Source organism: Lolium rigidum, chromosome 2 (assembly GCF_022539505.1).
Source record: "Lolium rigidum isolate FL_2022 chromosome 2, APGP_CSIRO_Lrig_0.1, whole genome shotgun sequence".
In the NCBI taxonomy this organism is placed as follows: Eukaryota; Viridiplantae; Streptophyta; class Magnoliopsida; order Poales; family Poaceae; genus Lolium; species Lolium rigidum.
In genome coordinates, this window is record NC_061509.1 from 99,387,199 (window position 1) to 99,413,453 (window position 26,255).

The following is a 26,255-nucleotide window of genomic DNA, read 5'->3' on the forward strand; positions in this document are numbered from 1 at the left end:
GCCAGATAGTCCTTGTCAAGATCCGTTTGTCAGATATTTCTTCACTAGATTTTAGTCCATGTCTACCTTCCCCTTTTTTAGTAGCTAGCCTAATTTGAGTGTTCATACTCTAATGGGATAATACCATTGACAATTTCCTTGCAGATTAAGAGAAATAAGAGAGGCCATATGGTTGATCAAGATAGATGCAGAGCAGATACGGTGAAAAGGAGGAGGGAGTGTGGGCAGAAGGAGAGTGAATTCGTTTTGAAACTGGGTTTAATTGTGGTAGTAAAAAACCTAGGAAAAAACCGGACTTAATTGTAATGAACTCAATGATGATTCTTTTGTCACGTTGGAACTGGTCAGAATGATAACTGAAGCGGGAATGATGATTGAAAGGAATAAACACTACTATAGAGAAAATATGACTTATGGCTAATTGCATTTTCAGCTAGATGATGGTTAGACAGTCCCGTTTTTTTATTATATAATAGATTTTGTGGAGCATGCACGTTTTAGTGCACCACATATGGTATTTCTACCTATAAGGGTTTTCCTACTAGTGTGTATACTGTATATCATACTCCCTCTGTCCATAATAGATGTCGGGACGTTCGTCTAAATTTGGATGTTCCAATGCATAAAGATTGTCTAGTGTCTAGATACATTCGAAGATAGACAAACTTTCGACATCCAAAAATGGACGGAGGGTAATATCTGTATATAATGTTGTTGCGTGCAGACTGGGATGTAAAGGAACAAACAAAAATAGGGCTGCAATGTTGTCATATCTTATACACTCTAATTCTACCGGAATTCATATACGACCCAAATTTTGTTTGTTTTTTCTACTGTATGCACGGGAAAATTAAAATAAGTTTGAGTGGATGTCATAGTTCATGTGAAATCTAGTGTGAATATTTCTTAGAAAAACTTCATATGGAAGTTAATTAAAACAATACGTACAATATTTTCCGCACGAAATAACGCTACAGTAACTCTCAACTCGACGTCGTGCTTACATATACACAATACATTTGGGTCTGTTTGACGCACGCGCTGACGTAGATGACCTGCCTACATGTAACTTACGGTGGTCCCATACACAAGTTCGCACATGTTAGTCTAGAGGTGTCGGTGGTTCAGACAGCGTACTCCCTCGCTTCAAAATTTTATTTGCCACGCTAGGTTATGCTCATTTTACGTTTACCCCATTTTATGGTAGTATGTAAATTGTATCCTCGCTGGGGTGAAAACAAAATGAAAATGTGTGATTTCATCGTTCTTATGCACATTTCTTTTATGAATAGAACCCTGGCATTAAGAGAAACATCGAACAATACAAAACACCCCAAAAGAACAAAAAATACAACTGAATCTTTCAGATGCTCTTCGTCTTCAACTTCCAGACCGTCTCGATGGCATGCCGCCGCTGCCGCTCTAGGCAATACAAAAATGGCTAAATCATAGTGTGAGCGCAAAAACTAGTGTGGCCAAAACAACCAAAATTTGTTTTGTATTTCACCTCAGGAACAACAAAGGACTGTCAAAAGGAGGTATGAGACTATGAGTGGAAGTAATAATTCCTATAAAAATCTAGGTTTAAGGATATTTTGTGCAAAAGATAGGAAAATTAAGTAGTTTGTGCAACAGTGGCAACAATGATGGGTTTGTGCAATTTCCTCGAAAAATTATTATGGGATCAAGCTGCGGCAGATCAATGTCAGCTTTCTAGTGAGCAAGTGCTGCGGTGGAAAAAATCACAATCATGCAGAATCTATCTTGCTCTCTATTTGTCGATCACGTATCTTTGGTCATACCGCTATCGACATTTACTAGACAAGACAATACAAACCAATGGGGCAACAAATTTGTTACCATACTATAGCTAGTTGGGGTTAGGATCATAGGACGCGGTCATAGAGCCGCTACTCCCACAATATAGTCTAGTCGGGCCATCCATTGGTCAGCCGGTCCTTCTCGAAACAAGAAAATGGTACGCGGTAGTATTGTCGTAAAATTGATACCCTTGTTTTTAGTAGGAAACCTTTTAAACCAAGAATTACTATTTAAATTGTAGAATTTCGATGAACGAAAACTCGAAACCTTCTGAGGGATGAAGCTAGAAGAAATGGCAATGGAGTCTATATTACATGTAGTACTATACGTTTTTTACTGGGGTCAGCTAATCTATTGCTCGATCCCTACGGGCCATAATAACTGACGTATATTCACTGGGATTTTGTACTGGGTAAGGGAAGTGTATATAATTATTGTTCCTATAGAAATATGCACTGTAGCAGTGCTTGATACACTGGAAAGCACTGAAGGAATTCTGAAGGAATTTTTCCTCTGCCACGCGCCTGGTTCATGTGAAATAGTACAGCATAAGGAAGCAACTCGTCTGACTTCATTTTTTCTTTGCATCAAATCTCAGTTGCAACTGATGTTGCATCTCATAACTAGCACGAATCACGATGGAAATTAAATGGTTTAGGACTTGACTGAGCACGAAGTTAGTTCTCAACTACAACGGAGTTTAAGATCTGAGGACGAAGTTGTGTTTAGGTACATACGAATATAGGAAAAATTGAATCAACTAATATGAATTAGAGTGTTATCTGTTAGCTAGCGTAAGTAATGAAGGTTTTTGGGTTTTCCACTGGCCGGGGTCTGCTGACCCAGAGACTCTCAATGCAGCTCGATCCGATCGTTCCTTCAATCTTCCAACATAAGCCTAGCTTGACCCCTCCGGGGCATATTACATGTCGCAGATCTTGAAAAAATTTATTCCAGATCTACGATAAATATTATTCTATACAAGTGGAAGGATGAGTGCTTGTTGGTTTTGGAGTGTAGTTGCGTGGTGCTATTGATAGCTCGCGCTGGCCGAGCTCTTGGGAATATCAGAACGACAGGTGCAGAAGCGGGGCATGGATTTTCTTCTGCTGCACTCGAGATATCGGTGAATTTAGGACCTGCTCTCCTGCCATTCCACCGCCGGATGGACAAAAGGAGAGAGATGGACGATAGAGGGTGCGCAGAGGAGTTGATAGAGGTGTACTGACAAAAGTACTGTAGAGCTTCTACTTTGCTTCGTGCGTGAGCAAACTCCCGCTCCAGTCGTACCCAGTGGAAGCCTGTACTGACAAGGACAGTCAACTTCACCCAAAAAGGTGATGCATGTCTCCCGCTTCACCCCAAAAGATCGCGCTCTGCCTCGATCTCTCCACTTTTTTTTTTCTTTTCTTCACTTCTCTTCTCTTCTCTTCTCTTCTATTGATCCAGAATTTCCGTGAACGAACGTTCCAACTGGCTTCGATATTTGCATTCGTATATATATACTCTAGGTTTGCATGCAATGCCCACCTCAAGACATAGATTTGCATAATAGGAAAAACGCACAATTATTACACAAGACCTAGATTTGCATGCAATGTTATGCTTGTCCACTTCAATCCTATATGAATTCATATGAAACAATGACATTTTTTTCTATTCAAACTAGGAGAGCCATACAGTATATAGGGACTTTCTTTTGTAGGATTTTCAGCCTTAATAAGAGGCATCGATCATTGATTCATATAAGCAGTATGATAGTTGAATCCACTTGTTAGATACACATGAAGTTTAGTAAATTAACTAGGTACATACGAATCTAGGAAAAGTTGAATCAACTAATAATGCGAATTGGAGTGTTATCTGTTAGCTAGCGCTAAGTAATTAAGATTTTTGGGTTTTCCACCGGCCGGGGTCAGCTCACGCAGATCCTCAATGCAGCTCGATCCGATCCTTCCGTGAATCTTCCAGCACAAGTCTAGCCTGGCCCCTCCGGGCCATATTACACGTCGCAGATCTTGAAAAAAATTGTTCCAGATATACGACAAATATTATTTTATATAGGTGAAAGGATGAGTGCTTGTTGGCTTTGGAGTGTAGTTAGGGTGGCGCTATTAATAGCTCGTGCAGGTGGTGTCAGTGCAAACATGTACTCACAAGGATAGTCAATTAACTTCACCCAAAAAGGTAATGCATGTCTCCCGCTTCACCCAAAGGTCGCGCTCTGCCTCGATCTCTCAACTTTTCTTTTATTTTTAATTCTCTTCTCCTGATCCAGATTTTTCATGAACAAACGTTCGAGGCTTCCATATTTTCATCTGTGTACATATATATATACTCTAGATTGGCATGCACTGTCCACTTCAAGACCAAGATTTGCATCATAAGAAAAACACACGATTATTACACAACCTAGATTTGCATGCAATACCCACTTCAATATATCCTAGTACCTCCATCCCAAAGCTTAAGCCTTATTTTTTTTGAAAGTCAAACCAAGTAAAGTTTGACCAAACCTCTAGAACAATCTATCAACAGATATAATATTTGATACAAGACGAAAATATATATTATTATATATTTAACGATATTTTTTTTGTATTTTGCATGTTAATGATTTTTTGTAAAAACTTAGTCAAATTTGACATAGTTTGACTCTCTAAAAATAATATAAGCCTTCCGCTTCGGGATGGAGGACCTTTGTTTATTCAATAAGGAATGCCGGCCATATGATGATATGACTTTCCATCCTACATTAGAGGCATCCGATCTTTCATTCCTATATATGAGATATGAAAAACACACGATTATTACACAAGACCTAGATTTGCATGCAATGTCATGTATGCAATGTCCACTTCAATAAAAGTGAATTCATGGCAACCAATGACCTTTGTTTGATTGAAATTAGGAAAGCCGGCCACAACCAGGCGTCTTACCACAACGTGGAACCTGGGCCTATATATGAACCCACATATCAGTGATTCGGTCATGTATGTACTATTATAGTCTCCTTGTTTATCACCTTTCACGAAAAACAAGTCGATCCCCTCAGTATGAATTGTGTGTATTGAGTATTACAAGTGTATATTATCCCATCTCAGTTAAAATCCACATAATAATCTTTCATACACTCCGATCGCCCTTGCACATACGTGTTTTTCTCATGAAAGGGGGTTAGCACGGTGGAAGGGCCAATATATATGTAGCCACACCTCTCTCAAGTGTGAGTGGAACGTATGTACATTTAAAACTCTAACCCTAAATCCTAAACCCTAGCTAACCCTAAATCCTAAAACCATAAACCCTAAACCCTAAACCTAAACCCTAATTAAATCCTAAACCATGAACCTATTTAAACCCCTAAAACATAAACCATACATCCCTAAAGTAAACCCTAACCCTGAACAAATTAACAAACATATGTATATATATATATATTTATATTTATATTTATTCTGCCCCATTTGGGGGCAATTAGCGTGTATATATGCACATACACACATACATATATATATAGCTATACCAATTAGGGTTTCACTAGAAGGGTCAAGCAGCAGGAAGGTGGTGGTGGAGGGAATCGCACCAATTATATATGTACCACTACACACCGCCCTAAGAAATGTGTGTAGCTAGACCGTAGATTAATTGAGAACATGATGTGCGTATATAACAAACAACTAATGAAGCGAGTCATTATATAAACTAGCCATCACACAGAAGGTTAGTCACACCGCCAGCCGAAGCCGGTCAATGGCGGTGTATAGATCGATGATTCGATGGTAATAGGTTAAAAAGGGTTTCACGCGAAAAGGATGTGTGAGAGAGAAAGAAGTTGGGAATCCTGCTAGTTTGGTCCATCGTGATATATATATATATATATATATATATATTATCATGCATGTACGTAGTAAGAAATGCAATCTCATTATATTTACCGATTTGTGTACTAGCTATTTGCGAATTTTTGTACAACATTGTGAGGGTTGTTTCTTAATTGTTTTCTTTGTTGTCTTAGTTAAAACTACACCACAACATAAGAACCCCAACAGACAAGTTGGTCAGGAAAACAGCCTTCACCAACAGAAAGTCGGTCGGGGATTAGTATTGCCGATCGACACTGTGAAATATTTGGAATTACACTCTATTGTCGATCTCTTGCTATATATATTTCACATTATAGCTAAATTCACCATATGCAATGTTCCAATTTTGGCAGCCAGATTGAGCAGCCAACCGGCGGGGACCCGAAGCAGTACGTAGCTTACAAAGCAACCATTTATTACAGGCTAGCAAGATAATTTTCTTCCCCGACCACACCTCTCTCAGGTGTGAGAGGACCGCGTGTACAGTTAAAAGTCTAACCCTAAATTCTAGTTAAGCCCTAGCTAACCCTGAACCCTAAACCCTAAACGTACCCTAGGTAAAACCATAAATCCTAAACCCTAAACCCAAACCCTAAATTAAACCTAAACCCTAAACCCTAATCAAATCCTAAACCATGAACTTAAACCCATAAACCGTAAACCCTAAAAAACAAATTAACAAACATATGTGTATATATTTTTATTCTGTTCTGAGTTAGGGGCAATTAATTAATGTGTATATATATGCATATATATACCAGTTAGGGTTTCACTAGAAGGGTCAAGCAGCAATAAGGTGGTGGGGAATCCCACCAATTATGTACTACATGCCGCCCTAAGAAATGTATATAATTCAACAATTATGTGTGTAGCTAGACCTAAGATTAATTAAGAACATAATGCGCGTATATAACAAAGAACTAAGTGTGTGTCATTTTATAAATTAGCCATCACACGGAAGGTTAGTCACACCAGCCGAAGCTGGTCAATGGTGTAGATCGATGATTCCACGACAATAGATTAAAAAGGGTTTCACGCGAAAAGGATGAGAGAGAGAAAGAGGTAGGGAATCCTGCTAGCTAGTTTAGTGCACCGTGATATATATATATATATATATATATATATATATATATATATATATATATATATATATATATATATATATATATATATAGAGCCCAACTATTCTCGAACCCCCTTAAGAGGGGTTCTAGAATAGCTACTAGATTTAAATGTGCGCCTTGGCGCACGACCCCGTGGAGCTCATGCCAATGTTTATCTCTAATAACGATGATGAAGGAGCTACCAACATATGATACCATTCAACTGTTTTCGTATTGAAATTCCAAACATATTAGATTCAGTGCAAAATAATATGATGATTAGATCCCAGGCGTAACAATACGGTGCAATGAGGAAACAGTCTATATAAAGCAGACCACCACAAAATCAGCGGACAATTTATACATACCCCTCGGCACATTCCAAGATTATTAGCACGTTTTAAAATGCTATATTGAACAACTATAGAAATCAATCATGTGCAAACAGCAAATGAAGAATAAGCAACTATCCATTTCAAAAACTTCTTTGTATCAAATACATGAAATGATATACAATTAATATACATGGTATCCTTGCATTTAATTCTCGACACCAGAATAGGAACATCTACCTAAAAACTTGCAATTGGAGACATGTTTCTGAGATGTCCTCGTAAAACACCAGAACTGGAACATCTACCAGACATTTAGCACCACATATACTGGCAATACCACGTGGTCGAAGATTGATCCCCTGTGACTGCTGATATCTTTTATCTCTAAATAGGAGATCCCATTTATCTGTCCTCACAGTCATCCACGTCACCTCTTTTCTTCCATCGCATCCCTCAGCGTGTCTGGTTAACTCTCTTCGTATATGTTTGCTTCCACTTCCGCTTAATATTCAGTAAAGCACCACAAACCATGCAGCCGTTACTTCATGCAGAAAAAATGCAGCCCATTACTCCATCCTCTTCAATACACAACTGATGGCCCATTGTCCACCGAACAATAACAGCTATCTTTATCCCTTGGCTGCACCATTGTCGCTTCCTTTTCTCATTAATTCGTCAGATCGTGCACTCACTATTTCTGCGAGGAACAAGAAACGTATGGAGGCATACGAAGTGCTCGTGCAGATTTCCTCTGATTTAAACTCCGAGCTCCACCTTGACATCGTATCATTCACCAGTATGGTGGGTGTATTTAATCTTTTCCCCGCTAAATTTTGATCGTGTGTTGTATTGTGTATGCGATCTGATCGACAATATCAAGCTCCGCGAAATTTTGATAAGTTGTTGTGTATGCGATATAATTTCTTCTATTATTTATGGATCTGCAGTGTGCCACTATTTAGGAGAGAAGGTGCCAACCACCGACGCCTCGCCTGCGCGCCGCCGGAGCATACTCTTCTGTCTTGGTGAGCCCCTCTCAGCCACGCTCAAACTCTTCCTAATCCAGGTCCTCCGGTATCAATTGCCACATATAACAGCACAAGGACAACAACTGAAGCCCACTTCAGGCAGGATGTGCTAAGTCGCGATTCCTAGCCAAACATGCTCTAGCTAGCATCCAGCGCTCATGTAAGGTCACCCCTTTTACTGATATAGGTCTGTTACATATTTCCTCCTTCTGTAGTACTAACGGCATTACACATGTTTAAGTTGACCTTTGATTAATTTGATGTGCGGCATTTTTTTGCATAGAAGTTTGATGTGCGACATGCTTCTAGAAATGCAGTGTGATTCTCATCATGGATACAGTGGGGACAATGATTATAACTATGTGCATTTCCCTTCTTTTTCCCTATGATGTTGGCTAAAGAAAAAGAGAAGTCATATATTCGATTCTCCATGGCCATACTTATTTATCCTGTGAGAGTAATATGGTCTAACCATAGATATTGTTCCAAGTGCTTAGTGTGATTTGAGAACAGAACATTGGATTATCATATTTACAGGTAATGTGGCAAGTTGGACAAATGATTAACATACTGAAGTAAGTTTTTGCACTGTCTGTTTCCTGAAGTAGTATTGTTCAGATAATATTTCCAAGCTAAGCTATACGTTAGACAAATTGAGAAACAACAAGGATGCTATTTTACCATCAATGGCTATTGTTGATCGATGGATGCACTATGAATTGGCATGTGGAAATGAACATGTATTCTTGCAGATGTTTCCCTTGCAGTTTCCCTGCAGGAAACATAGGTAATCCCTCTCTTTCATGTGTTAAATGAATTAACTTACTCATTTTATCTACCGATCCTTGCTTTGATTTCAGTATCCCTCCCGTGATGGTGCATTGATTGTGTTACCCTGCCTCCTGATGCATAAATGTGGGGATTGAGCATATCCCAGATTTTATAGTGTGTAGACTAAATTTACAACATGAACTAACAAGGGTCTCTTTGTTATGGTATATAAGCTTTTGTAACTATCAAACTACTTGAGTGAGCATTGTGTATCTGAAATGGTTGCATGATATTGACTAAAACGGCTTAATTTGTAAGGCTGAATTAGAATCTGCCAATGGATAACTTACTTTTTGTACTACATTGGATACTGTCTTTTCAAACAATCAAATTCATAAATATATATATAGAGAGAGAGGATTCATTTTTTAATTTTCTGCAAGGTTCTTAGCAGAATAATATATTTTTTAGCTTGAGTGATATCCTCCGCTACTAACTGTGTGTTGTTACTTTTACTTTGCCAATTCTCCAAAGATTTATTAACATATTTCCGCAGCAACGCGCGGGGCATCATCTAGTTTAAGAATAGTCCAGCCATAAACATAATCAAAGTGGAATCGTACACAGATAATAACCCATCAGAAGTGTCCCAAAGAGTAGTTTTTAGAAAAGATTGTGATGCAATAATTTATCTTTTAACATGTAAATAGAAAGGAACATTCTCGAATAAAAAGGTCTCCAAACAATATCTTCAGGTATTTATAGTCTAGAATATCCTCATAATTATACTTGTAGCTTAATTATCATCCTACTTACCACCCAGATAGGAAAACAAAAGCAAGTAACTGGAATGGCTACAGGCCGCGTCCGCGTCTACCAGTAACATTCACCCAATATTGCAACACCCCGAAGCGTGTGGAAATGAATCTAAAAAAAGGCTGGAAGAGTAAATATATGAAATGATATATGTAATGAGACTTAACTTACCAAGTGTGCGTGTGTGTGCATAATTCCCTATCTGAGTATCTGCAAACCTGCTGCGATAAAGATAACCTTCAGAATATTAGCAAGTAATAAATAATGTGTGCCTTTCTGCACACAGAGAAAATTGTGTCGCCAAGAAAATTAGTGAACCCAAGCAAAAACATGCCTTTGTCTAGCATCAGTTTGGCAAGTGAGAGAGCTCTTGATTGTTACATGCCCTCACCTTTCATGGAGATCCACTCGACGAATCCACATTTCTACGCAACTGTGGGTGCATCAGGGTACTGAACAAAAAAAAACATAGGATTAGAGCCTTGCTCTTCGCACGGACACACATCCGAGAGACATGTACAGAGGACACATAGTTTTTGCAGCAACTGCACAGAGTGGATGGGATTAAATAGCAAGGTTATATAACAGCAGAAATAGAGGGAAACACTCCTACAACAACCAGAAGACATAAAATGATCAGCTGGTCAAGGTACTACTCATTGAACAGTCCATCAATGTGTATACTTTAGCAAAGTAACCAATCGAAATATGATTCGTAACATAAAATAAAATTTCAAAAGTCAGGCATCAGAAAAATCAAAGAGAAATAATTGAGATGCTCCAAAACAGACCTCCTTCAGCACCATGGACTACTGAAACAATGGATAATCTGAAACAATGGTTTTCCGCGTGCCAACTGCATCATCGGATGATAGCTCCATGAGCTAAACATTCTGCCGATTGGTCACTCGCTCCCAGTAACATAAATATTGATATCATCTGTTCCAAGAATTAGTTTCTCAATTAGTAGAGCCATATATTCCAAGGAAATTGTAGTTCATTTAAAATGTTTAAGATCCAAATAAAATCATAGAGCCTTATGTTCCAGAAACCAATGCTTTTCTTAGAAATTCAAATACCATCTTTTAGGGAAAAAAGTTAAGCGCTGAATTTTGGATTCAAGCAAACAATATTCAATAAAACTAACCTTATAACACCTAATGTAGGGCCTATTGCAGTTGGCAGAACCAAGTGATAACAACACATCGGCAAAAAAAGAATATCAGTTGCCTCACATAACTTATATGCTGGAGAATCAATTTTATATCCTAACCAGTAGATACCCCACATAATTAATACAGTATGACATTAGTTTCATTTCCTAACCCAGAGATGCCTCACGTAGTTAATATGTGTCGTCACCCCTGCACCCAACATAACTAATGTGTGATAGAGCATAGGTGGAGAACACTCACCATCAAATATCGCCAAATGGAGGAACTTGTGTGGGCACTGGAATTCCCCTACATCGCCATTGAAGATCTCTGCTTTGGGAGCAGCCTCAACAACAGCGTTTCTCTGCCCTTTTACCTCGCAAGCCACGGCCTTACTCCCCTTCCCAAGCCACTGCAGGAAGAAGGGTATATTCATTGAGCACATTAGGAGAGTGAGATGAAAATTATATAATGCATAGGACAGCCCCTGAAGAACATTGTTTTGAGCATATACTCATGTATCAGTTATCTCATATAATCAATCTTCCATTATATGAACGAATAAAAGAGACAAAAAATCAAATGTAAAGAAAATTCGTGCAAATGTTTGTACCTCAAAACATAATAGTGTCCTTAGTTTTTTTGTGCTCTATAATTCTTCCATACGCAATCTGCACCTCATATTCATGGCCTATTACCTAATTATAGCTAATTAAAAAGAAAGTAAAGAATGGCAATAAAAATTTCATGATGCAGACATGAAATTCCAGATTAACTTGCTGAAAAGTGAAACCTAACCTAAACATATATCCAAATTAGTAGATGAATCAGAAAGAATAAATAAACTGATGAACATTAAATGAAAAGGGGAAGGATGGGGATGAAAACATAGCCTTCCTGCACCCAAGCTGACCAAACTAACCAGCTAACGAACAACTATTTTCTCGTAGGCTAATTTTCCTACTTCCTTAATCTTCCTTATGCAGCATCATTTACGTATCAGCAATAGCTATGCGTATGTGTAAGCACACCATGATTACTCAGAACAGATTCATGAAAATGGTAAGGATCTATTTATTTATTTTTGCAAATAGATGCTATAAGCTGCAGGAGTAAACCGCTCTCATCATACATACATGTATTCTACAAAACAGTAAATCCAACTTAAAGGGCCCTGTCAGCCTGATCGCATATCACTATACACGGACACAACACAAAGAATTTCATCCCTAGCAAATAGTGCAGATCATAATCTTTTTTGTCAACAGCTCCATTTCGCCGGAGTACTGAGGTGTACAAAAAAAGAAAAAGTTGAATAACTTGAACAATTTGACAGCAATAACTGAGAAGGACCTAGCAATCCGAAGCTCACCTCAATCAACATTGAATCCAGTGGTGTTCATCTCAGCCCACACAACATAGGCGAGCCGCGGGCCAGCAATCGTAGGCAGCAAAGCAAAAAAAAAAAACGTCTGACCAGCCAGCCACCGCGCACCAAGAAGAGGGGCAGGCGATATAGGCAGCCCCGTGCAAGCTGGGATGGACGCGGGCTACCAGCTGCTCCTCCTGGCGAGGGCACGACACGCAGTGGTGGCGCAAGCTGCAGGATGTACTACTCTTCCATCAAGACAACCGGTGCAAATAGGTGAGGAGGACTAACAAAATAGAAGAGAAAACCAATACACCCAACTGCAAAAAATAAAAGGAGATTAGCATATAAGCGCAAATCAAAACCAAACAATCGATTATCTAGCAGGAGAATAGCAAATGAATACACATCTGAACCAAAGCATCCTGTTGTGGAGACTACTATAAAATAAAATAGCTATATTACCTGATTTGTGACATCCAAAGTAAGCGCGAAAGGAAATTCAAAAGCATAATAGGGCTCTAGGGATCAGCATCATCTCCGTTGTTTCATACTCATCTAATATTTGAAAGGAGACACACAAGTATCAGTGCAAATGAATATAAATATAGTGGGCTGCAGCTGAGAAGAAACAACCAGATATATTGATATCCTAATAAATATCTTTGGGCAAGCTGAAATATTATTTTTGATATCTCATCACAATAAATATCACCACAACAATTATCATAGTAGCAGGACAAGAGCAGGATTGTTCAGGGATCCAAACACTCACCTAAACCAGAATCATTTGACTGCACCACTGTAGAGCATAAGAATCCACCTTAGGTACTAAAACAATAACCCCAAATTCTAATATGACTCATTTTGTCCTTTTGTAACTTCAGGGAGAGATATCAACATCGACAGTATAAATGCTCGGGCATTTTTATTAGCCACTGATCTGCAGAAGATAGAACCCGAGTGTCATATACTGGCATCTTGCATCGCAACTGAGCCCCATGAAGCAAACTATAAGCTTATTATGTCAATTGGATAGGCACGCATTTTCTAAAGATTACTTAAATCAAAGTTGCGGGCAATACAAAGCTTAATAACAACATTTTGATATTTAATGAAAAGGCAAATAGGCAAAGCTGTGCCATCTCAATAGAAACATTCTGACCTGAAACAACATCAGAAAGCTACCATCTCCAGCACGAGCGCTTATTAAGCAGATCATTTAGAAGCTTATAATTAAATCCATGCATTTGATGTCAACTGAAGAAACATGTTTTAGTTTCTCTCGGCTTACACAAATGAGCTAAACAAATTGGAAGGAGATAGAACTAAAAACTCCTCACAAACATCAAGAAAATGTGCAATAAGCAGCAATATAATCTTTCTCGAAGGTTTTCCTAGAGAAAAACAATCCGAACCTAGATGTAAACTTGTACCAAATGCACAAAAAATTGCAAACCAATGTGCGATCATTAGCACCACTCAAAGCAAGAGTGTACCGAAGTTTAAATCTCTATTGTCCATTAATGAAACAACATATTCCTGTGTGGCTACGAAGGCCGAGTGGGCATAATATTCAATCTTTATTGCACTTTGATGAAAACTGGTGGGTAATAAACACAAAAACCTGCATGAATAAGTTGTCACACATCTACCCTTGTCACACGTGACCAGAAGACCAAATCACATGAGAGAGCAAAGGTTAATTAATATTTTACTTGGAGTAAAATGTACCCAAACCATACCTACTGTATTTTCTTGGTTTATTTACACCAACGGCAACAAATAATTGATGTTTCTGCACAAACCTACATAAAAAACCATAAATATTATCTAGAAATAACACTGACGTGCCTTGCATCATCTGATATACACATAAGAGATGAAGCCTTTGCACTTAAAATCAAAATTACGTGGTTTTTCTTCTGCCAGTCTATTTAGCACAGCTGTACAGAATATTGAAGCACCCAACAACAAAAAATCAGGTACAGTTGAATACAAGTATATGGAACAAAAGCTCATATGAAATCTCTCTCCATAACATGCTCTTATTTTAATTGCAAGATTACAAATAGCAGGATGAAGCATAAATATTAGCTAGATCGAACTCACATCCTGGAGCACCATAACCATAGAATAGCCCATGTACACAATTCGTTAAACACCTGGCAAGCAAAAATGTCATGAAGCCAGAGAAAGCACATCCAAAGTAGATCAGATCATTCAACCTCACGGATAAAGCCCAAGGCTACATCCCTTTGCAAAGGAAAAACAGATCAAGCACTAAAATTTGATGGGGAAGAGGTAGGAGAGGAAGAGAGGAGAAGCAAAGAGCACCTAATACCGCCTGGGAGTGAGGATGGACCTGCCAGGAAGGTGCTCCTCCTGCCGGCAAAGACGAGCGGCATGGCAGAGGGGATGCCGCGGGGCTCGGCGAGCTTGATGAGGAGACGGATCGGCGGTAGCCGCCGGCGATGGAAACGGTGAGGCAGCGCTGCTTCCGCCTGGAGCGGCGAGGAGGCGGCGACCTGCTGCCTCCACCGGCAGCCGCTGGCGATGGCGACGATGAGGCGGCGCTACTTCCGCCGGGCAGCCCGACGGCGGCAACGACGAGGCGAGAGGGGATTGGGCCAGGGAGGGCCTGGAGGTCGGGCAGAGATGGGATTGGGGAGGAGAGGCCGTCGTTCTTCCACGGCCAGCGCGCGCAGCCGCCGCCGCCCTTCTGTGGCCAGCGAGCGTAGGCGCAGCCGCCGCCAAGGGAAGGGCGCGCGGGTGTCTTGGAGGATGCTAGGTTTTCACCGTGGGCTGCTCGTTTTATACGGGCCTGGTGAAAAAAGATCAACGGATGAAATCTGCTGCAAGGCTCCATCGGATGGCTCAGAATCTAAACGAACGTGGTGGCTCCGCAGGGGGGCATCATATATACCCCTGGATTCTCGAACCCTTGTGGCTTACCGAACCACCTGCCACAACGAAACCCGCTGACCCGCACACCCCGCCAATCCCCTCCTTGTGAACTCCCCACCTTCATCCCTATCGGCAGGAATCTGGTCGCCCATCCCCAACTCCCGCATAACCTTCTTCCCGTGCGGCGGCGCCGAATCCCCTCCCGACCTTCTTCCCGGCGGCGGCGCCGAATCCCGCCTGACCTTCCCGGCGATAGGCTGCACGGCCCCAATTCCCGCCAGACCTTCTTCCCGGCGGCAGCCGCATTGCCGCTCATCCTTCCCTGGCGGAAGCACACATCGTCGGTCCGCCTTCGTCCCCGGCGGCAGCGTCGTGTTGCTGATCTCCTTCTTCCCCGCGGAGGCCCGCATCACCACCGCGCCATCTTCCCGGCGGAAGCCCGGATCGCCCCCCACCTCCTTCCTTGGCAGCAGCGCCGCCTTCGTCCCCTCCGGCAAACACCGCATCTCGCGCCACCACTTCTTCCCCGGGCGGCAGCAGCGCATCACCACGCCGCCCAGGCTTCTCCCTTCCCGGGGTCACCTCTCCCTTGCAGCCCGACATGACACCTGGGGGGAAGAGGGCCGCGCGCCCATACCATCTCGCGACCCCGACTAGGACGCATCTCCAACAGGAAATACTCCACCTAACCGCCGCCCGACGGTCCACCGCGCGCGTCGCCGGAGTCCACCGCCGCTGGCAGCCAGAGTGCTCGATCGCAGGTCGTGGGAATCCGTCGTTGCCCAAGAACTACCGGTGCACTGCCCCCTCCAGGTCGACTACCCAAATTTCTGCAGGTGGTTGCCCTGCTGCAGCCTGACGGTACGCATCTGTATGTGCTGTTGCTTTGTGCCTGATAAAAAAATTAGAAGTTCAGTTTGGTACAGTGATGTAGGCCTACGTTAGTATACTTCTTTGTGAAAAATAAGTTCGTTATGCCCATCACATAGCTGGAAGGTATCTTTCATGTCCATATTTTCTTAGAGACCCGCTAGATCTTGATTTGTTGTAAAAACAGTATTGTTTCTCCCTATCATTGTTAATCTCGATTTCTTTTTCTATTTAGTTCACAAGTATTACCAGATATTGAGTGGTATGATGTATTGATAAACCACGCACAGCAGTGCTGCCGGTAATTCCCAACGAAAAAATAATAATTCTTCCACGCAGGACTGCTTTGTTATCCCCTTGGCGCTCTCAGTTCGTCGCCCCCACCGCTTATGGTAGGCACCCGCGCCGCCACGCGCTCACCATCAGGAGTTTTGCCTGTAATTTTTAACTGAACGAAAAAAATATTTTCAGGTTGGACTGCTCAATGCTCTGTTATCCCTCTCAGGCTTCAGTCCGCACCACCGCGGCCACCGAGCGGCGATGTTCCCGGCTGGGCGGCCATGCCGCCAAGCAGTAATATCCCATGTAGAGTTGATAGATGCTGAAACATCAGGTTAACACCACGGATATGTCTGTTGTAACCTTTGAAGGCTTGGGGATATGCGTGAGCAAGGATGGCACCACACCAGTATGTCAGATCGATATGTTCTTTTGTAACTGTAAGTAGTATGCCTCTTTCTTTCTTTCTAAATTTAATCAACCTACTGCGAGACGTTTACTATGTGTCCAGCCATAGTACTGCACACAAGCATTCAGAATTACAAGACGAAATTGTATGGAATTTTTTTTGTATGCTAGAGTATCTTAAGAGTTTGACAATATCCTGCTTTGGCTTCATTGTTGCTTGCGATTATATTAGTTTAATTATGGTTATGCATTTTCAGCAAAGCTGACTGTTTTCATTTGGATTACAGATAAAAAGCCTGACCTTGGCCATCCAATGGAGTCTAAGTGCCTTGATCTGGATGCACCTGGTGTGTGCACTTTTTTGTCCTTTGATATGCACAAAAGCTCATGGCTGGGAGAGCTGCAGTATACGGGCGGGCAGTCGAGTCCTCAGCTAAAGACAGTGCCGCGATGTGAAGCAGGTCAGTAAAGTCTCCTATGGAACAAATTAAAATATCACAGTGAGTTGGTGTAAAAGTGAAGTTTACTTCTCTGTGTTTTTTGTCAAAACAAGCAGCCAACATAATCACAGAATAGGAAGTTAGCATGCTCATTAGAGGCAGTGCAATTAATACATATATACTTAAATTTGCTACCACCACAGATGACCCTTGACATCAACAGCTGAGCACGTTTTATCTTTTTAGCACGTATCTGGGTGTAGTTCAGTTTACTTCTTGGCATTGTTCATATCTTGAGTGCTTGAAGTTCAGTTTGGAGGCTCTTGCCACGACAGAAGTTAGTTTTGTTTGTTCAATACTACCTTAGTTAACACAAAATTCACCCCTCCTGCACATAGAACTCATTTACGGGGAAGTTCTATAAGTCCATGATTAAAGATAGATATGGTGTTTAATAAGTTCATTTCTCCTAATCTGTGAAGCTCACTTCTCCTAATTTGTGAAGTTCACTTCTCTTAATTTGCGAAGATCACATCTACTGCTCTTTTCATTTCATATATTCCTGCTAGATAGCATGTTTGTGAAGTTTGTGGCTGCGGAATGGATGATTCTTGTATATACAATAGTTTTTATCTTATGATGATGCAATAATTTTTTATAATGTAAGAACAGAGGTTGTATTCAGCGGGAACAACATGCATATAAATTCACTTCTTATCACAAGTTAACAATGTGTGTGCGGGGAAATTCATTTTTTAGATGCAAGTGATAGGCTGCTAGTTTAGATATTCCTGCTAGGTGAATTAGTCTTTCCAAATTTGATTTTATTTGTTAACTGAATTTTGAAGCTCACAAATGAAGAAATGTGAAGTTCAGATATAGAAAAAAAGCTGCAGCCGTTGCTCCTGGTACTTGGTCTCGCCAACGACCTCACAACCAGACCCGCGGTAGTTCCCTCTATTCATAACTGAAGTTCATTTATAAATTTATGGGCATGTTTTACGCTTTTTGCTGTTATTGCTGTATGGCTGATGGAAAAAGAATAGAAGCTCACTTTATCTATTTGACGAGTTCACTTTTATATTTCCAGGGGTTCGGGAGCACCAGGCTGTTCTGTGTTTGTTGTCCGACCGGTAGTTTTGTGAGACGTTCAGATATAGGAACCCAATCTCCAAAAGGTAATTAAGACCCAGGTCAGCCTACTCATCTCGATAATAACCTACTTAAATGTGAGCAGTTCAATTAGACCAAATAGGGAGTTCTCATTCCTGTTAAAAATATATAGATGAAAAATGCCCTCAGCACACTTGTTAGTTTATTTGGTGGTGGAGAAGTTTAGATATTCTTCGGAGGAAGTTCAATCTATGTTTTTGAAAAGTACAGTATGCTTTTATTTAATTTTGGTTTGATTTGTGTGCTTTTAGCTTGCAATTATTTAATCTAGGTTTCGTCGGGACGGGTGCGGATGGGTGAAGTTCACTTCTTCTAATCATTATAGTTCAGTTCTCCTTAGTACCATCTGTGACCCAGTAGCCATGGCGCAGTTTACTGTAGGCCATGTTGCAGTTTGCTCTTTGTACATTGGAAGTTCGCCTTATATAAATAATAAGTCCGTTCATACTGCTGGTTACAAAAGATGATTGCTGTGAACAATATCTTATATTTGAAAAAAGTACTATAACTTGCGATATAGAAGGAAAAAATAAGTTCATATTGTTCACATGTGAAGTTTACATTTTATATTCCAGGAGCTCTTTTTGTGCTAGTCTATTGAACTGCTGATTGTTTGGTGCAACTGCAGATGGATTTCATTTGAAGACTCCTCATTCTAATCTGTGAAGCTCACTTCTCGTAATCTGTGAAGCTCACTTCTCTTAATTTGCGAAGATCACATCTATTGCTTATGGAAGAGTTAATTTATTTTTCTGAATCAGGTAACCGAGTGCGTGCGCGTGCTCCGGTGAGCACCCTTGGACTCCCGAGCTCGTCACTGCTGGGCTCCTTAGTACACCGCACCAAGACTACCACGAGTAGAGCAGCAGTGCGGACTCTGGCCATCGTCCTTCTGCTCCTGTAAAGGTGAGTGGATTTTGTGTGCAGTTCGGTTCATCAATCTGTAGAAGTTCATTGTGAACACTAATTACGTGCCCATGCTTGCTTGTGTTAATAGGGAGCTCACATGTGTATCTTAGTTGTTAATTTCAGTTTGTAAGCCCTGGAAGTTCAATATGAATGTGTTGATAGTTCACTTTGTCTCGCTGGAAGACCATCTTAATGTCGGGCAGTTCATTTTAAACATTGCATAAAGTTCAATTGTGCAACCCATGGAAGGGTCATTTCAAAAACGTGCATTAAGATGGTCACTTAATATCAAAAGTAATGTTCAATCTACTTTTTTAATATCAAAGCTCACTTAGTAGTGATGCTCCTCATCGCTACTAGGGACTTGGTAGCCTGTGTGCCTGGCCCTCCCAAGCTCTGCTGGCAGCCATAGCCACACCTACACATAATGAGTCATGGCATTATTCTCGTCCATATAGTGGTTTCTTGTAATCTAGGACAAAGTTCAGATGATGGAAAGTGAAGGTTCATCTGACAATTTCTTGTAATTTAGTTCGGTCCACCAAAAGAGCATGATGGGAGTCGTAATTTACTATGCCTTGATTGATCTATGTGAATTGCACCTCTGTAGGCAAGCCCATGACAAATTTGATGACTAGAATTTCTAGGTTAAACTAATGCCCATGATGCATGAATGTTGATGCTTCGGGGTAGTAGGACAAATAAGTAGCTCACATTATTCTCATAGGAAAAATCACTTATTTTTTGTTTTCTTGGAGTTTGACTTATGTTAGACAGTTTTATTTAAAATCACACGCCAAATAGGCAGTCTACTTTTATATGCTGGTGAAGTTCAATTAGTTCAAGAGAAGGTTTCACTTTTTTGACAAAAAAGTTTAGTTCATAAGCGCAGAAAAAATAATTCAGATTTACCTATCATGAAAGCTCACTTATTTTATCCTGGAAGTTCATCTCCCCTCCTTGACTTCCACGTGATAGTTAACAATCATCTCGGTGTTTTGTATTTGTCCCACTGTGGTTCAGTTTGATGTTGGGATTTTGTACACAGGTTCTGGGCATATTTGTCCATCTGAAAGTTCAGTTTCGTATTACCAGGAAGTTCATCTTTTTTGAGTAAACGAGTTTTAGGTAGAAACAATTTGATATCACTTTCAAAAGGAGTACAATTTACGGTGAAAAAGAAAGTACACTTGCCAAGCTATAGTGGTTTGTTTGCTGAAAAGCTGAAGGCCACTTCATAAAAACTTGCTTTTATGTCTAAAATGAAGAACTATATTTCTAGAATGATTTCCAGCGGAATATGTTGGTCTCTGTTGACACTACTAGTTTACAATGAAATACATATATTTGTTGTTAAGAGTTGCTGAGAGAAATATTTAATAGAAGTTCGTATCTTTCTATTGACAGATTCATTTTCATATTTTCGGGAGTTCATTTCGTTTGGTGAATATATCATTTTAAACATGTTGAAAGTTCACATATAAACATGCAGGAGTTTGCCAATGACGATGCCGGCGGCGTGTTCGAAGATACGTGCATGCGGAGTTCGCAGATGGGCTGTGTGGTGCTTTCGATGATGCTGTCTGTGTTTGTCATGTGCACGCCGACACTGCTAGTCCCGTCGTTGGCTAGGGCACTTCTCGACTCTGTGGACCTTCCCTGGGTCCAGCAGAGCAAACACTTGCTGCAGGTGGGTACCAGACACACCCTATCCAGCGGCAGGTAAGAGAGCCACTGTTGTAGCTTCTTGCTGTTATTATTATTAACACTGCAAAATGTCTCAGTGCTCCTACTAATTTATGGTTGATGCTTTCTTGAGAGATCATTGATGTTGATTGTCTTCTGTTTAATAGAGAAACTAATAGAAAATGTTTGTCTAGAAGTGCACTCTAGAGGGTTTGTTCACTAAAAAGGCAAAGTTCACTTCATGAAAAATATTTTATGCCTATAAAAGAAGAGCTATATTTCTGGAATGATTTCCATTAAAATATACTTGTCTGTGTTGACACTCATAATTTACAAAAATTGGCTCTGGAATAGCTAAAGAAGTTCACTCTTTGTTCCGGTTAAGTGCATGAAAACAGAAGTTCACTCTTGTTAAAATTCTCATCCATATACATTAGTTCATGTTTTTTCTTTTGTACAAGAACTAGGATGATGATGTAGTGTACCATGTGATATCTGAACTTCTAAAGATCCAATTCCCCTCAATCTTGGCAGGGGATCACAGGGAGAGGGAAGAGGGCCTGCCAAGTTCAGATTTTAGTCTCACGAAGTTCACCAGCTACTGGAGCCTCTTGTCAATTATAACCTGTTGTTGCATTGCAGTTCAGTTTCTCTCTCTATTCAAGTTCAGCTTCATATTGTCTTGAAGTTCAGGTTATCCATGTATAAGTTCAAGATTTATTGATCACCAGTATTTCTATTGTCCATAGGCATGTTGCAGACCACCAGGAAGTTCGCCATGCGGGCGTCGGGAGTCAACACGTCTTTGAACTGTGAAGGGATAGCTGGACTCCCTGAGTTGCCTCTGAACTCCTCGCCGCCGTGTTCTGAGAAGGTAGGTGGAATTTGTGCCCTACATGTAATATCCGCCATGTAAAATACTAAAAATGGTGATGCAATCACTAAAAAAATTCACTTAGCCTAGGGACGAAGTTCACACTCTGTTTTCGCAGAGTTCACTTCGTCCATGTCGGTTTTAGTCAAAACACACAATGTATTGTAGCTTAAATAAAAAAACCAACAAAGAGCGAAGTTCAAGTTTATAAATTGAAGTGAAGTTTGGTCTACCATTTGTGTCATACTGAACTTGAGTATCCATGCTTCTGAACTACCATTAGATTAGAGATAATGATGTGTACCCATGTTTGGCTGCAATGTTCAATCTTTTTTTGGAAGTTCACAAAATTCTTTCAGGAAGCTCACTTGGTTCTTGCGCGCAGTTCTTTTTTAATATCAAAAGTAATGTTCAATCTACTTTTTTAATATCAAAGCTCACTTAGTAGTGATGCTCCTCATCTAAATGCATGATATGAAGTTCAGTATTTCCTTGCCGTGAAGTCCACTTTCATTTCAAAACGTACCCTCTGAAATTAACAGCAGTTAACCGTGTTATAAAAGAAACCATTGCTAGGTAGTGGGTAGTTCACAACATCTGTACTGGGGATTCATTTGATAGAAGGTAGCGAATGTCTAGAATATTGTTGATGTATATATTCCATAGGCGAAGTTCATTTGATCTATGCGTGAAGCTCACCTCTTCTTTTTTGGGGAGTTCGCTATGCCAATTATTCTAATCGGCAAGTTCACACCAATTTCTCGTCTAAGTTCATTATCTCTCAATGTGAAAATTCGTATTTATTTTGTGTGAAAGTTCATTGCGCCTATTTATTTAGAAAAAGGTAAACAGTATGAAGTCAACTTATTAAGAATGAAGAAAATAACTACTAATTTAGTTTGGTGAAATAGAATGAGCACGTGTCATAGCGTTTAATCTGTTTAAGAAATTACCAACTAGAAGCTTATCATTTTTTTGTCATTCTGTGGCGATAGCATTTGTGCTTGAACTAGGAGTGCTTGTACTATATACTGGACTACATATGAAACTATCACCTTGATAGGGCATTGAAAAAACTGATCATTGCACAGTACAAACCATCTGCACTTTGGAATAAAAATTCTTTTGCTTCACTGCAACATAAATTCACTTCTCAGTCTAAACCATCTCAATAGACTATCACAGACAAATGTTGGTACTGGTATGTTTCACCATGTACTGGTAGTTTTGGGTAGGTCTAACCAAAGTTATCTTCCTTCTGTTATGTAGCTTTTGTCTTTATGTTGACTATTTAGAGGAAATTGAACTATTATAATCAAAATTTCATGATCAGCAATTCATTTTGACTATTTAATTGTACAGGTGTGCATCTTCAAACTCTCATTGTGAAGATTATTTAGAATTTGCACTAGTTTATGAGCTTATGGAGGTGAATGAAAGATTCTGGACAACTTTCTTCAAGGAAACTTTGCGTTGTAGTTGGAGAAGTCGTGATGCCGTGGTCAGAATTTGAGGAGTTGGCGACCTCCCAATCCCGCTGCTGCCCCATATCTCTCACTGGTTTTGGCTTGTTGAATACATGCTTGTCTAGGCCATCAGGAACACACACTTGGTACTACTGGTTTATGATGTTCTCATGAATGCCATATGTTTGTTGAAAACGCTCCTGTGCGCATAGATACATGTATGTGCGGCAACGAGGATGAATGCGCTTAGCTATGTGATCTGGACAGTCCACTTTTGTGTAGCTCGACATTTTAGTTGTATGTATATAAGTAGCTCACCACAGTTCACCTTTTTCTTTTGAGAAAATGACTGTTAACTTCTGTCTATAAAGTTTACTCAATTCAGGGAGTTCGTTTTCTTCTGTAATGTTCCTATGCACTTGAAAGTTAACAAAAAATTGTGTGAAAAAATACAACTGATGATATACTGATATACTCGAGAAACTGTAGTTCACTTCTATTTTATTGGCAAGTTCAATTTGTCAAGCATTGGTTTCACAAAAATTATTGGCAATATTCACTGTTGGAAAACCTCATCAAGAAAAAACAGCGGACAGAAGTTCACTCAGTGAACATCATAAGTTCATTTCTAGAAAATTTAGAAAACAAGCTGGAAATTTATTTTTTGTTAATATTAACTTTGAACATACCGGAGATTTTCTTTCGTCAAACTTCACATTGTATCGACGCGAAAGTTCACTTTGCAAATGTAGAAAGTACATTTTGAGCATGCTTGAAATTTTTATACTTCGGTTCACTTTGCACATGTAGGATGTACATTTTGAGCATGCTTGAAACTTTTATACTTCGATCGGAAGTTCACTAACATATATCGAGAAGTTCACTTCCATATTCGAGTACTGTATTTTTTTGGACGGAAATCATATGCATAGAAATCGTTCGTACAACCTCTTATTGGGCAAATCGACCGACGCCACGTAAAATTAGCACTAATATAACCCTATTAATACTCCAACACACCGCAATGCCTCACCTAATCAATCTAGATGAGCCAATATCAAAATGTTGCCGTGTCGGCGTTATCTTCGATTTTACATATTTCTGAAATTAAACTTTAACCGTTTAGAATTTGGAAAAATGTTCAATATGAAAAAGCTACGCCTAATCAATATCTTTTCAACGCAATATCACTTGGAACATTCCGACAAGTGGTTCGGAAAAAATCCCCAAAAATAGTACGAAAAAGCGAGAAGTTTGAAAAGCGGAATCACGTATTCTCAAATCTGCTCTTAAACTGTAAAGAATTTGAAAAAGTGTTCTTCATAAAAAAGGTGCGCCTAGTCAGCAGCTTTCCAACGGCATATCACACGCATCAATCTGATAAACGGTTTGAAAATCAGAACACCAAAACTGCACGAAAATAGAGAAATCCGTGAAAATGTTGTTTTGTATATTTCAAATTAGTTTTAAACAATACAGAATTTGGGAAAACACTGAACACGGAAAAGTTGCGAAATTTCCGTACGAATCCAACGGTATATTATACGCATTAATCTGATAAGCGGTTTGAAAATGAACATGAAAATACTGTCCGCTCGAACATGCAATTCTGGTATTCCGTCGAAAAGTTCAGTAGGAAACACCCGGAAGTTCACAAGTGGTTTCAGAGAAGTTCAGATGCGACGAAAGTTCGCTATATTTTTTGAAGTTCACTTAAAACTAGACTGAAGTTTCAGAAGTTCACCCTGTACAATATTGAAGTCCGTCGGGAAGTTCAGATTTAGAGAAGAAGAAGTTCAGATCCATGTATCGGGAAGTTCAGAAAGGGTTCGAAAATAGTTATTCTCGAACCGGTTCGAGAATAAATTACTGCACGAATAGTTATTCTCGAACCGGTTCGATAAAGATGCGAAAATAACTATTCTCGAACCCTTTCTGAACTTCCGCGTGTTTCACAAGTGAACTTCTCGATGGAATACCAGAATTGCATATTCGTGCAGACAGTATTTTCATGTTGATTTTCAAACCGCTTATCGGAATGATGCATATAATATACCGTTGGATTCGTATAGTAATTTTGCATCTTTATCTTGTTCATTGTTTTTCGAAATTCTCTATTGTTTAAAAATAATTTTGAATATACAAAACAGCATTTTCGCGGATTTCAGCAATTCCGTGCAGTTTTTGAGGTCTAATTTCCAAAAGGTTCACCGGATTGATGCATATGATATGCCATTGGAAAGCTGTTGACTAGGCGCAACTTTTTCATATAGATCGTTTTCTCCAATTCTTTATAGTTTAAGAGCAGATTTGAAAAAGAAACATGATTCTACTTTCCGGGACACTAGAATTACATATTTATGCGGACAGTAATTTTAATTTAATCTTTGAATCGCTTATCGGAATGATTCATACAATATATCGTTGGATTCGTACAGTAATTTATCATCTTTTTCGTGTTCATTTTTTTCCAAATTCTCTATTGCTTAAAAATAATTTTGAATATACAAAACAGTATTTTCGCGGATTTAACTAATTCCATGCAGTTTTTGAGGTCTAATTTCTAAACGATTCATTGGATTGATGCATATGATATGCCATTGGAAAACTGATGACTAGGCGCAACTTTTTCATATAGATCATTTTCCCCAATTCTTTACAGCTTAAGAGCAGATTTGAAAAAACATAATTCTATTTTCCAGAACATTAGAATTAAATGTTTATGCGGACAGTATTTTTAATTTAATCTTTGAATCGCTTATCGGAATGATGCATATAATATATACTATTGGATTCGTATAGTAATTTCGCATCTTTTTCGTGTTCATTGTTTTTCGAAATTCTTTATTGTTTAAAAATAATTTCGAATATACAAAACAACATTTTCGCGGATTTCACTAATTTCGTGCAGTTTTTTAGGTCTAATTTCCAAACGGTTTATTGGATTGATTCATATGATATGCCATTGGAAAGCTATTGA

General features: G+C 39.6%; 4 long non-coding RNA genes across 11 annotated transcripts; 2 read left to right on the forward strand and 2 right to left on the reverse strand.

The window, feature by feature from the left end:
- Positions 1-9,755: 9,755 nt before the first annotated feature.
- On the reverse strand, positions 9,756-12,360 carry LOC124692126. Of its 4 annotated transcripts, none has more exons than XR_006999354.1 (6): positions 12,267-12,358; positions 11,508-11,592; positions 11,156-11,306; positions 10,532-10,679; positions 10,132-10,192; positions 9,756-9,961 (listed from the first exon to the last, which is right to left on the reverse strand). It is a non-coding gene; the product is annotated as an uncharacterized LOC124692126 (long non-coding RNA). The 4 variants fall into 4 exon arrangements; XR_006999353.1 differs by having other exon boundaries at positions 11,508-11,602; positions 12,267-12,351; XR_006999351.1 differs by lacking the exon at positions 12,267-12,358 and having other exon boundaries at positions 11,508-12,244.
- Positions 12,361-12,385: 25 nt separating this feature from the next.
- LOC124692124 lies at positions 12,386-14,718 on the reverse strand. 4 transcript variants are annotated; one of them, XR_006999347.1, is made up of 5 exons: positions 14,601-14,718; positions 14,376-14,428; positions 13,039-13,206; positions 12,729-12,821; positions 12,386-12,583 (listed from the first exon to the last, which is right to left on the reverse strand). It is a non-coding gene; the product is annotated as an uncharacterized LOC124692124 (long non-coding RNA). The 4 variants fall into 4 exon arrangements; XR_006999349.1 differs by lacking the exon at positions 14,376-14,428 and having other exon boundaries at positions 12,387-12,583; positions 14,601-14,695; XR_006999350.1 differs by lacking the exons at positions 14,376-14,428; positions 14,601-14,718 and adding an exon at positions 13,429-13,470 and having other exon boundaries at positions 12,387-12,583.
- A 1,238-nt stretch (positions 14,719-15,956) lies between these two features.
- On the forward strand, positions 15,957-19,073 carry LOC124686982. Of its 2 annotated transcripts, XR_006998037.1 has the most exons (7): positions 15,957-16,031; positions 16,380-16,432; positions 16,512-16,759; positions 17,015-17,188; positions 18,016-18,114; positions 18,258-18,345; positions 18,969-19,073. It is a non-coding gene; the product is annotated as an uncharacterized LOC124686982 (long non-coding RNA). The 2 variants fall into 2 exon arrangements; XR_006998036.1 differs by having other exon boundaries at positions 18,258-19,045.
- A 1,703-nt stretch (positions 19,074-20,776) lies between these two features.
- On the forward strand, positions 20,777-23,655 carry LOC124686981. Its single transcript, XR_006998035.1, has 4 exons — positions 20,777-20,971; positions 21,470-21,576; positions 21,685-21,809; positions 23,172-23,655. It is a non-coding gene; the product is annotated as an uncharacterized LOC124686981 (long non-coding RNA).
- Positions 23,656-26,255: the final 2,600 nt, after the last annotated feature.